Source organism: Pristis pectinata, chromosome 32 (assembly GCF_009764475.1).
Source record: "Pristis pectinata isolate sPriPec2 chromosome 32, sPriPec2.1.pri, whole genome shotgun sequence".
In the NCBI taxonomy this organism is placed as follows: Eukaryota; Metazoa; Chordata; class Chondrichthyes; order Rhinopristiformes; family Pristidae; genus Pristis; species Pristis pectinata.
Genome location: NC_067436.1, coordinates 20,255,138 through 20,267,930, shown reverse-complemented (window position 1 = coordinate 20,267,930; position 12,793 = coordinate 20,255,138). Strand labels below are relative to the sequence as shown.

The 12,793-nt window shown below is 50.9% G+C and overlaps 1 protein-coding gene across 13 annotated transcripts in view; it reads right to left on the bottom strand.

Moving 5' to 3' along the window:
• Window positions 1-12,793, bottom strand: part of lingo1a (leucine rich repeat and Ig domain containing 1a) — a 369,834-nt gene that overhangs the window by 47,592 nt on the left and 309,449 nt on the right. Inside the window, exon 1 of one of the 13 annotated variants that reach the window (XM_052042524.1) lies at window positions 1,160-1,288. The exons of 11 other annotated variants lie outside the window; for them this stretch is intronic. The gene's annotated coding sequence lies outside the window, so the exon portion shown is untranslated. Of the gene's footprint in view, window positions 1-1,159; window positions 1,289-12,793 lie in introns of those variants that run through there. One more of the 13 variants, XM_052042523.1, reaches the window with a different exon arrangement.

The following is a 12,793-nucleotide window of genomic DNA, read 5'->3' as shown; positions in this document are numbered from 1 at the left end:
CCGGTGGGCACTGCGGGGGGCTGGGTGTGTCCTGGACGGGGAGGGGAGGTCAATGTTTCCATTTGTGTTGTCTGATGCACTCACAACGATGAATGGAACAAATGGTTGGATACACAGTAATGCTGCTACACCGTCTCATCACACATGTCCTGTCCTGTCCCGTCACACTCACCCAAATCAGGAGCAGCACAGCCAAGATACTCAGTTATACACACGGAAACTATCAGAGACACACGTGTGCTTACCTCACTACGTAGAAAATCCCTCACACACATGTGTGTGCACAGACAAGTGCACTCATGGGCACACAAGCACACACATGCGCACACACACACAAACACACATAGAACAGACATGCAAACACACACACGCATCATTCATGCATACACATACACACAGAGAACAGACACGCAAACACACTCATACTTGCACGTGCACACACACATACAGGAACACAAACACATGCATACACATGTGCACACACATATACACACAGAGAACACACACAGACGCACACAAAAGCTCACATACACATATACAGAAAACACACACACATACACAAACACACACAGAAACCTCAAATACACACACCATATACACACAGAAAACACACATGCACACACACACACACGTACACAGACACACACGTACACAGAACACACACATACACAGAATATACACACACAGAACACACACACATAGAACATACACACACAGATACACATAGACAGAGACAAAGACACACACACACAGACACACAGACACATACACACACACTCCAGTTTTCTCCTGCTCCGTCCAGATGAATTACAGATCTCTCACACACGGGCTGACTGACATTACCAGCTCCTGCCTTCCATCAGCACAGCACAAAAGCACAGTTGCCTAAAGGCAGGAATTCACAGCACTGATATGTGACGAGAATGTGAAATGTTAGCTCCAGCCAGCTCTGTAACCCAGTACATTCGAGCATGAATGTCGAGTGATCCCTGAATCTACAGCCACCTCATGCTGAATCCAGTCCAAACACTGTTTAGCCCCAGAGCGGATGGAGAGAGGGTGGGCAGTGGTTTCTGCTGGTGAGCTGTGCAGTGAATCCAGGGCAAGGTGAGAGAAGGCGGCAGAGACCGTGGCATCGGCTTGCTCGACAGACACTTACCGTTCCCAGGGTCTGAAATCCTAAATCATCGCCGGGTCCTCAGTCACAGGAGGCAGTCATTGCTCCTCAGTCAGGCAGGGCTATTGTCCGCACCCACCCCTGGCTCCCAGACATCACACAGCACAGCACGGAACAGGGCCCGGTGGTGGGGGGTGGAGGGATGGAGGGCGGGCGAGGAGGATGCAGACAGAGCAACAACCGTGATCAGAACCCACATTTCATCGTTGGGGGGGGGGGGGGGTGGGGGGAGCAGCGAGGCAGGGCTGCACTGCTCCCGATTCAAACCCGAGTGAGAGCCACACACAGGAAGTGAAGCACGTTAACTCTTCGATGGCCAGTTCTCTGTGAACCCAGTGAGTGGGACCCAAAGACACAGCCCTGCCCCCAGCACAACTCCCTCCACCCCGGACTGACACACCGTCCCACACACCCACTCACTCCCCCCCAACAACCCCCATCCCCTCCCACTCCCGCTACACAGACCGGGGCAGCCACAACAGAGCCGGGGGGGGTGGGTACTGAGGGAGGGTCACACTGTGGGAGGGGGGTACTGAGGGATGGTCACACTGTGGGAGGGGCAGCATTAAGAGAGTGTCTGTGGGAGGGGCAGTGTTGAGGGAGGGTCACACTATCTCAGGTGGTTGTTAGTGATGCTGTGGCCAACATTTTGAGAACATCACCCTGGTGTTCCTGTCAATACTTAGACCGCAGTCATAGAGTCAATACAGCACGGAAACAGGCCCTTCGGCCCAACTTGTTCAGCTGACTGTGTTGCCCAGTGAGCTGTTCTCATCTGCCCACGTTTGGCCCATAGCCTCTGAACCTCTCCTATCCATGGAGTTAACGAGATGGCTTTTAAATGTTGCTGATGTGCCCGCCTCAATCACTATTTCTGGCAGCTCATTCCAAACACGCACCACCCTTTGTGTGAAGAAGCTGCCCCGGTGTCCTTTTCAAATCTCTCGCCTCTGATCTTAAACCTATGCCCAGGGCAGGCACGGTAGTGTAGCGGTTAGCGTAACGCTATTACAGCACCAGTGACCCAGGTTCAATTCCCACCACTATCTGTAAGGAGTTTGTACGTTCTCCCCGTGTCTGCGTGGGTTTCCTCCAGGTGCTCCGATTTCCTCCCACATTCCAAAGACGTACGGGTTAGGAAGTTGTGGGCGTGCTATGTTGGTGCTGGAAGTATGGCGACACTTGCGGGCTGCCCCCAGAACACTCTACGCAAAAGCTGCATTTCACTGTGTTTTGATGTACATGTGACTAATAAAGAAATCTTGTCTTATCTTGGCTTCAGCACCCCGTCACGTGAGAAGCAGATTCTGTTTTTTTAAAGGGGCAAATCACAGAGCTGTTTATTGGATCTTGCTGTGCACAAACTGGCAGCTATGTCTTGGCAACAAGAGACAGAGGGTGATGAAAGACGATTGCTTTAGTGATTGGTTGCCTGGGACCAGTGGTGTCCCACAGGGATCGGTGGTGGGACCCCTGTTGTTTGTAACACCCGTGAGTCGTCTGTGGGTGGAGGAGGCAGGCTCGCTTGCTCAGATGATGTAAAGATTACTGGAGCTGTTTCCAGTGTGGGGGGTGGTCTGAGACTCCAGGCTGATCTCGATGTGCTGGTGAAATGGGCTGAGGAATGGCAGCTGGAGTTTAATCCTGATAAATGTGCAGTGGTGTATCTTGGGAGCACTAATGAGGCTGGGATGTACACCATGAGTGGTTGGGGAACAGAGGGACTGCAAGTCCAAAGATCCTTGAAGGTGGCAGCTCGGGTAGATTACTTGGTTAAGAAAGCATATGGGATACTGGCCGTCGTTAGTTGGGGCACTGAACACAAGAGCAGGGAGGTTATGCTCCAACTTGTTAAAACATTAGTCAGACCACAGCTGGAGTACTGGGTGTGGTTCTGGTCACCTCGCTACAGGAAGGAGGTGACTGCACTGGAGAGGGTGCAGAGGGTGGGTCTGTTCTCCCTGGAGTGGAGCGGGTCAGAAGGGGACATGACTGAGGGGGACAGATGGGATAGATGGCAGGAAACCTTTCCCCACATCAGAGGTGAATACAACTCCCCACGGTGTGTGCACAGCTGGATCCCACGGTGTGTGCACAGCTGGATCCCACAGTGTGTGCACAGCTGGGACCCACTGTGTGCACAGCTGGATCCCACAGCGTGTGCACAGCTCGATCCCACAGTATGCGCACAGCTCGATCCCACGGTGTGTGCACAGCTCAGTCCCACAGTGTGCTGAACCAGGAGCAGGGACAAGACAGGTCAGCCCACTCAGTGAATGACCACTGACCAGTCCTGGCCCATTCTCTGCGCGTGCGCACACACACACACACACACACACACACACACACACACACACACACACACACACACACACACACACACACACACACACACACACAGAGGTAGCAATGTCCTGAGTCTGGTCCACCAGAGTTTGTGCCCTAACCCCAACTCCCACACACAGCTTCCACTCCATCCAACAGTCTGCCTCCGGGGCTGTCCGTTCAGTTACTGGCAACGTTGGAATTCCCAGCTGGATCCCCAGTGGACTGAAGACCATCTGGGCAGGTTCTTCATCATCCCCAGGCTGATGCTGCATCACTGCCAGTCGTGTCTTCAACCGTGAGCTCCGGACCCCTGGACAGGGCACCCCCCCACCCCCCCCCGGACCCCTGGACAGGACAACCCCCTACCCCCCGGAAACAGGAGCCACTCCTTCAAGCCTCTTGCTCTGACTGAGTGACTGGGGTGACATCTCCCACTGTGACCAGGGCTCAGACCTTGTTGGAGGAAGCTCCTGTGGCTTCAGGAATCTTGGGGCTGGGCAGGACCGTGGAGTGTGATCCAGAGGTCCCGTTCCATGTGGGAATGACAGTCACCAGTGGGACAGTCTTGATAAAGAAATGAGATCTCTGTACTCTGGAGTTAGAAGGAGGGGTGACCTTATTGATCCTGAGGGGATGTGACAGGTGGGTGTGGAGATGGTTCCATCAGTGGGAGATCGTTTCCCGATCAGGGGGTGGTCATTTAAACAGGAGTTGTGGAAGAACTTCTGGCAGAGGGTGGGGAATCTCCGGAACTCGATACTGGATGGTTGTGGTGACTGGATCACTGGGGGCGGATAATTTTCTGAGAGTTCAGGGAATCGAGGGCTACAGAGAACTGACACAGAGGAGGGGATGAGGCCTGGGGCAGACCAGCTGGGATCATATTGGTGCAGGCTTGATGGGCTGAGTGGCCTACTCCTGCTCCTATTTCCTGGGTTTCATATAAAAGAGAAGGTTCCCTGAGGAGCTGGGGTCCAAATTAAAAAGCAGAGCCATGAAGATGATAATCTCTGGATTACTACCTGAACCCTATGTAAACCTACACACTGACAGGACAGTCAGGGAGTGTGTGACTCAAAGGTTGCTGAGGGAGAAATCGGTTTCAATTCACGGGACACCGGCGAATGAGGGAACTGTTCCACTGGGATAGGCTTCACTTGAGTTGGACTGGGACCACTGCCCCAGCAAATCAAACAACAGGAACTGCGGATAAGGCCGAGGGTGAATGGACAAGTTAATGGCACCAATAAATAGATGGGAGCCATCCTGTAGTCGCTACTGAAAGGGGGTGAAAATTGAGCACGGTTGGCAATGAAAAATTCCAGGATATTTTAGAACAGACGGGAAAAAGTGGCAGGGAGAGGTTGGACAAACTTGGGATGTTCTCCCTGGAGTGTCAGAGGCTGAGGGGAGACCTGATCGAGGTTTTCAAAATTATGAAAGGCACAGATGGGGTAGACAGTCAGAGGCCATTCCCCAGGGTAGAAATGTCGAACACCAGAGGACATGCTGTTAAGTTGGGGGGGGGGGAGGGGATGGAGTTTAAAGGGGACATGAGGGGCAAGTTTTTTTACGCAGGGAGTGGTCGGTGTGTGGAATGGGTTACCGGGGTAGTAGCGGAAGCAGGCAGTCTGATGGAGTTTAAGAGGTTTTTAGATAGACACATGAATCTGAAGGGAGTGGAGGGATGTGGATGGTACACAGGAGGAGGACATTTAGTATAGATCAGCATCAGGATCGGCACAACATTGTGGGCTGAATGGCCTGTCCGGTGCTGGACTGTTCCACATTCTATATGAAAGGGGATGGGGTTGCCGTGATATTGGACTATCTCCCCTTTACTCTCCAGATGAAGGATCTTGACCCGAATCATTGACTGTCCATTTCCCCCCACAGATGCTGCCCGACCCGCTGAGCTCCCCCAGCAGATCGTGTGTTGCCCCAGATTCCAGCAGCTGCGGCCTCTGGTGTCTCTAAACATTGGTGGAAGTTGTCTACAGACCCCACACGGCGGTGGTAACACAGGGCACAGTATAAATCAGGAACTTAGAGGAGTATTGAACCTGGTGGTAATGATGATGAGGGATTTGAATGACAGATAGAATGATCAGCAGAAGTGTAGAAGAGGTGGGTCACCGACCGGATCAGTGTGCAGAGAAAGCAGCAGGGATCTGGATACTTTACAACGAGGAAGGGTTCATCAATAATCTGGTATCTTAGGGATCGTTTGGGGCACAGTGATCATAATGTGATAGAATTTACATTCAGGTTAAAAGTGATTTTGTTCAATCTGAAACCAGGGTGTCCGATCTGAGCCACGCAAACAACACAGGCATGAGGCGAGAGCCAGTGACAGTCGTGGGGGAAGCCACATTAAAAGGTGTGGCAGTAAACAAACTGACTTTATAAATAAATCCCTTTAAGACACCAAAATCCAACAGGAAAGTGGTCCAGTTGTGGGTAACAAGACAAATTAGTACAGATCAAAGAAAGAGGCGACGTTGCTAGAACAAAGGAAACGAAACACTGCATGGACAAACGGTGGCCCCAGGGGTGGGGGATTCCAGAACTCCAAAGGAGCGCTGAGACATTGCTAAGAAACTATAAAGATGAATGTGTGAGGAATCTGGCAAGAAATGTAAAAACCTGACTGTAGAAGTTTCTCTAGATATGTAAACAAGAGAAGACTGGCAAGGTCGCTTACACACTGTGACAGAGAACACAAAGATTGTGTCCGACTTCACGAAGGAGACAGAGAAAGCCTCCAGAGATGGTTGGGGACAACAGGTCTGGGCAGAATGAGGTATGTAACGTGGCTGGGGTACAAGGTTGGAGGATAATGTGGAAAAATTGTAAAGATATCTGTTTAAATGGTGTGGGATTGCAGAGATCTGAGTAGCAGAGAACTGGGTGTCCTAGTACATGATTCACAAACGGCTAATGTGCAGGTACAGCAAAGGGAACATTACTTATTGGTAGTGGGATTAAGTACAAAAATAAGCAGGCTCTGCTTCGGTTGCACAGGCCGTTGATGAGACCATGTCTGGGTCCTGTGCACAGTGTTACTAATGTAGTGGAAGTGGTTGAGAGACGGCTCATTCAACCGGAGGAAAGCGGGTCGAGCAGCAGCTGTGGGGGAAAGGAACTGTTGATGTTTTGGGTCGAGACCCTGCATCAGGACTGGACTGAAACCTCGAGTTAGGCAGGTTATTAGAGGAGGAAAGGTTGGAGTGTGTTGTGTCTGCTGGGTTTACACGAGTGAGATTTGAATGAAATATACATAACCCTGAGGAGTCTTGTCAGGGTGGCTGTGGAGAGGGTACTTCCTTCCGTTGGAGAATTAAAACTGGGGGGTCACCACAGACTGCAGATGCGGAAATCTGGAGCAACACACAAAATGCTGAAGGAACTCAGCAGCTCCTGATTGATGCAATCACGAAGAAGGCAGCCAGTGGCTCTACTTCACTGGGAGTCGGAGGAGATTCGGTATGTCACCAAAAACTCTTGGTGACGTAGATGTACGGTGGGGAGCATTCCTACTGGTTGCATCACCTCCTGGTATGGCGGCTCCAATGTGCAGGATCACAAGAGGCTGCAGAGGGTTGTAGACTCAGCCAGCTCCATCACTGGCACAACCCTGCTCACCATCGAGGACATCTTCAAGAGGCGGCGCCTCAAGAAGGCAGCATCCATCACTAAGGACCCTCACCACCCGGGACATGCCCTCTTCACGTTACTACCATCGGGGAGGAGGTACAGGAGCCTGAAGACCCACACTCAACATTTCAGGAACAGCTTCTTCCCCTCTGCCATCAGATCTCTGAACAGTCCCTGAACCCATGAACACTGCCTTGTTATTCTTCTTTTGCACTGTTTATTTATTTTTGTAACACAGTAATTTTTACGTCTTGTACTGTACGGCTGCCGCAGAACAACACATTTCATGACATATTGTCAGTGATAATAAACCTGATTCTGATCTGTGGGAGTCCTGATGCAGGGTCTCGACCTGAAATATCGACAATTCCTCTCCCCCCACAGATGCTGCTCGACCCGCTGAGTTCCTCCAGCAGATTGTGCGTTGCCCTAGAATTGGGAATAATTGATTAACAATAAGGGGTTTCTGATTTGAGACAGAAATGAGGAAAGATCTTTTCTCTCAAAGGGTAGTGAGTCTTTTGAACTTCCTCAAACAATGGTGGAAGCAAAACAGAGACACAAGGGATTCTGCAGATGCTGGAATCTGGAGCAACACACAAAATACTGGAGGAACACAACAGGTCAGGCAGCATCTATGGAGGGAAATGAACAGTCGACATTCCGGGCCGACACCCTTCCTCAGGGACTGGAAAGGAAAAGGCAGAATCTGCTCAGCAGTTCAGCAGCATCTGTGGAGAGAGAAACAAATCGAAGACCCTCCACAGATGCTGCCTGAGCTGCCGAGTGTTTCCAGCGGCTTCTGTTCTTGTTGGAGTACAGTGGCACAGTGGCAGAGCCACAGCCTGTCAGCTCCCCTGACCTGGGTTCAATCCTGACCTCAGCTGCTGTCTGAGTGGAGTTTGCACGTGGGTTTCCCCCGGGTGCTCCCGCTTCCTCCCACATCCCAAAGACGTGCGGGTCGGTGGGTTAATTGGCCACTGTAAATTGCCCCCAGTGTGTGGGTGAAGGGTGGGATCTGGGGGGAGTTGATGGGAGTGTGGGGAGAATAACATGGTTAGGGTGGGGTTGGTGCAAAAATGGGTGCTTGAGGGTTAGCATGGACTGTTGGGCCGAAGGGGCTGTTTCCGTGCTCTATCTCTGCGTGATTCTGTGACATGGGATTGGTTAAACGGGACAACATGAGTGTGAGTCAGTGGGAGTGAGTGACTAGTGTGGACAGCAGGTGTGGGCACACTGCTCAGCACCACCCAGGTCAGTGAGATGGTGCTTTGCTGATGACACAGAAGTGAGTGCCAGTGTTGGCTGTGTGCAGGGGGTCACCGAGGCAACAGGGAGGCTAACCGAATGAGCAGGTGGAACCGAATGTGGACAATGTGAATCCGTGCAGTAACGGTGGTACGACAGCCTGGCGGGTGGCCTGGTTACTCTGACAGTAGGAGCTGAGGGTGTTGAGAATGTACCAGGGCTCTGAGGGAGCAGGAGCTGGGCTTCCTTGTAAATGAGGGGCTGACAGTTAACGGGTGGGTACAGCACGTAATTAGGGCATGGTGGCCTTAAATGTGAGAGGTATGAGTACCAAGGGGTCTTATCGGAATTACGGAGGACACCAGTGAGGCCACACCTGGAACGTGTACAATGGTTCGCAACAGAAGGATGCACTTGTGACAGAGAGAGTTCAGAGAAGGTTCAACATGTCACTGGGATAGATGGTTTGTCGTCAGAGGAGGGATGAAGCGGGCTGGCTCTGCAGCTCTTCACAAGGATGAGAGGTGCACCACTGAAACACAAAATTTATCCAGGACTTGGGAGGGTAGTGATGTTTCCCCTGGCTGGGGTGTCTAGAACCAGGGTCACTGTCCCAACATGAGGCATGGGGCATTCAGAAGGGAAGATCTCTCACCAGCCGGCACTGGTGGATCTTTGGGATTCTCCAGCCAGGAGGCGCAGTCACCGGGTACACTCGAGGGACTGGCTGACGGATGTTTGGATATTGAAGGCAACGAGGATCTGGGGTTGGTGCAGGGAAGTGATGATCAACCGTGATCATACGGAATGGCAGAGCAGGCCTGAGGGCTGACTGGTCTCCGGTTTACACGGAACATGGAACAGCACAGAACAGGCCCTTCAGCCCAACATGTCTGTGCCGACCATGATGTCAAATTAAACTGATCCCATCCACCTGCACATCGTCCATTTCCCTCCATTCCCTGTGTTCATGTACCTGTCTGAATGCCTGAAACGTCACTATTATATCTGCTTCCCCCCTCCCCCCAACCCCAAGACCCTGTTGCTGATGTCCTGAGGAGAATTTCCCTGCTCTTCCTCGAGATATCCCCATGGGGTCCCTTGTGAAGGCAAGCCAATGTCAGATCTAAAGGACAGCACCTTGGCCTCCTCAGCAGCCACCTGTCAGAGAGACGACTCTCTGCTCATTTGATCCTCTGCACTGATCATCACGAAACAGCGGAGACCAGTGGATACAGTGGTGGAGCTAGACAAGGTGTCGGTGGTGCTGTCGGAGTAACCAGGCCACCCGCCAGGCTGTCGTACCACCGTTACTGCACTGGAATCTACCTGACAACATGGAAAATTGCCCAGTTGGGTCCTGTCCATGAAACGCAGGACAAATCCAATCCACCCTCACTGCCCAGTGAGTGCACTTCCAACCATCAGTCAGCGGGTGAAGGCGTCAGTGACAGAACGATGAAGCAACACTTACTCATCGATAACTGATGTCCGGTTGGGGTTTTCCCAGGATCTCAGCCCCAGGCTCCATCACAGCCTGGGTCCAACTATGGGCAGAGAGGAGGTGAGCGGAGAGGGACAACCCCCAACACCTCAGCATCTTTTGACCCAATGCGGTGTTAGGGAGCCCCAGTGAAACTGTGGGCAATGGATATCACTGGTGAAACACTGATGGATGGAGTCAAACACACGTCATGTTGGCTTTTGTTGCAATGAGTCAGGAGGTTTTGATACAACATGACAGGCTCTGACCACACTTGGAGACCAGGGGCCAGGGTTAGTGTCAGGGCGGAGAAGGTTCATTGGTTGATTGGCAAATGAAGTCAAGTTGAACAGGTTATGATTGGAGGGCAGTCATCCCAGCCCAGCACGTCACTGCAGGAATTCCTCAAAGATCCGGTAATGCTTTACTCTGTATCTAACCCGCAGTGTCCCTGCCCTGGGGGGCTGTGGTGAGACAGTGTGGAGGGAACATTACTCTGTATCTAACCCATGTTGTTCCTTCCTTGGGATTAGAATAGATTAGATTATTGTCATGTAGACCAGATTGCAATGAAACTCCTTGCTGACATGAAGCTCACAGAGTGAACAGTGTACGTGGTAACAATAAATACAACAGTAGATACAGCGTCGAGCACACAGCAGCAGAGCGGTGCCAGTGTAGCAGTGCAGTCTCAGGTCGTGCGGACGGAAATACCAAAGTGACAATAACGGATAACTGAGAGAGGAGGTGTTAAGAGTCCGAGAACGAGAGGGGATGTGAAAGAGGTGATTGGTTCAGGAGTCCATAAAAGACCATATGATATTGGAGCAGAATTAGGCCATTCAGCCCATCATCTGCTCCACCATTCGATCATGGCTGTTCTTTCTTCAACCCCATTCTTCTCGCCTGCTTCCTGTAACCCTTAACCCCTTTGATCAAGAACCTACCAACCTCTGCTTTAAAAATACCCAATGACTTGGCCTCCACGAATTCCACAGGTTCACCACTCTCTGGTTGAAGAAATTCCTCCTCATCTCAGTTCTAAAGGGACATCCCTTTATCCTGAGGCTGTGCCCTCGGATCCTGGACTCTCCCACTGATGGAAACATCCTCTCCACGTCCACTCTATCCAGGCCTTTCAGTATCTGGTAGGTTTCAATGAGATCCCCCCTCATCCTTCCAAACTCCAGTGAGTACAGGCCCAGAGACATCAAACGCTCCTCATACGTTAACCCTTTCATTCCTGGGCTCATTCTTGTAAACCTCCTCTGGACCCTTTCCAATGCCAGCACATCCTTCCTTAGATAGGGGGCCCAAAATTGCTCACAATACTCCAAATATGGTCTGACCAATGCCTTATAAAGCCTCAGCGTTACATCCTTGCTTCTATATTCTAGTCCTCTTGAAATGAATGTGAACATTGCACTTGCCTTCCTGACTACTGACTGAACCTTCAGGTTAACCTTTAGGGAATCCTGCACTAGGACTCCCAAGTCCCTTTGCACCGCCCATTTCTGAATTCGCTCCCCATTTAGAAAATAGTCTACGCCTTTATTTCTTCTACCAAAGTGCATGACCGTACACTTCCCTGCGCTGTGTTCCATCTGCCACTTCTTTGCCCATTCTCCCAACCTGCCCAAGTCCTTCTGCAGACTCCCTGCTTCCTCAACACTACCTGCCCCTCCACCTATCTTTGTATCATCTGCAAACGTGGCCACAAAGTCATCAATTCCATCATCCTGATCATTAACATATAATGTGAAAAGTAACGGATCCAACACCATTAGTCACTGGCAACCATCCTGAAAATGACCCCTTTATTCCCACTTTTTGCCTTCTGCCAGTCAGCCAATCTTCTATCCACGCTGGTGCCTTTCCTGTAATACCATGGGCTCCTATCTTGTTTAGCAGCCTCATGTGTGGCACCTTGTCAAAGGCCTTCTGAAAATCCAAGTAAACAACATCCACTGACTCTCCTTTGTCTATCCTGCCTGGTACTTCCTCAAAGAATTCCAGCAGGTTTCTCAGGCAAGGTCTCCCCTTAACAAAACTGTGCTGACTTCACCCCATTTTATCACCTACTTCCAAGTACTCGAAACTTCATCCTAAATAATGGACTCTAACATCTTACCAACCACCAAGCTCAGGCTAACTGGCTGATAATTTCTTGTCTTTTGCCTCCCTCCCTTCTTAAACAACGATGTCACAGTTGTGACTTTCCAGTCCTCTGGCACCCTCCTTGACTCCAGTGATTCTTGAAAGATCACGACTAATAACTCCACAATCTCTTCAGCTACCTCTTTCAGAGCCCTGGGGTGTAGTCCTTCCAGTCCAGGTGACTTATCTGCCTTCAGACCTTTCAGCTTCCCCAGCACCTTCTCCTCAGTAATGGCCACTACACTCACCTCTACCCCCTGACTGTCTCAAATTTCTGGCACGTCACTGGTGTCTTCCACTGTGAAAACTGACACAAAATACTTATTTAGCTCCTCCACCATTTCCCTTTTCCCCATTACTAGTTTTCCAGCGGCATTTTCCAGTGGTCCGATGTCCACTCTTGCTTCTCTCTTACCCTTTATGTATCAAAGAAAAACATCTGGAATCTTCTTTTATATTATTGGCTCGTTTACCCTGGTATTTCATCTTCTCCTCCCTTATAGCTTTTTTAGTTGTCCTGTCCTGGCTTTTAAAGGCTTCCCAATCCTCTGGCTTCCCACTAATGTTCACCACATTGTATACCTTCTCTTTTGCTGTTATGCTGTCCCTGACTTCCCTCGTCAGCCACGGTTGCCTCATCCTCCCCTTAGTGTGTTCTCCTTCCTTGGAATGAAATCCTGCTGTGTGTCCTGAATTACTCCCAGAAACTCCTGCCATTGCTGCTCTACCGTCATCCCTGCTGG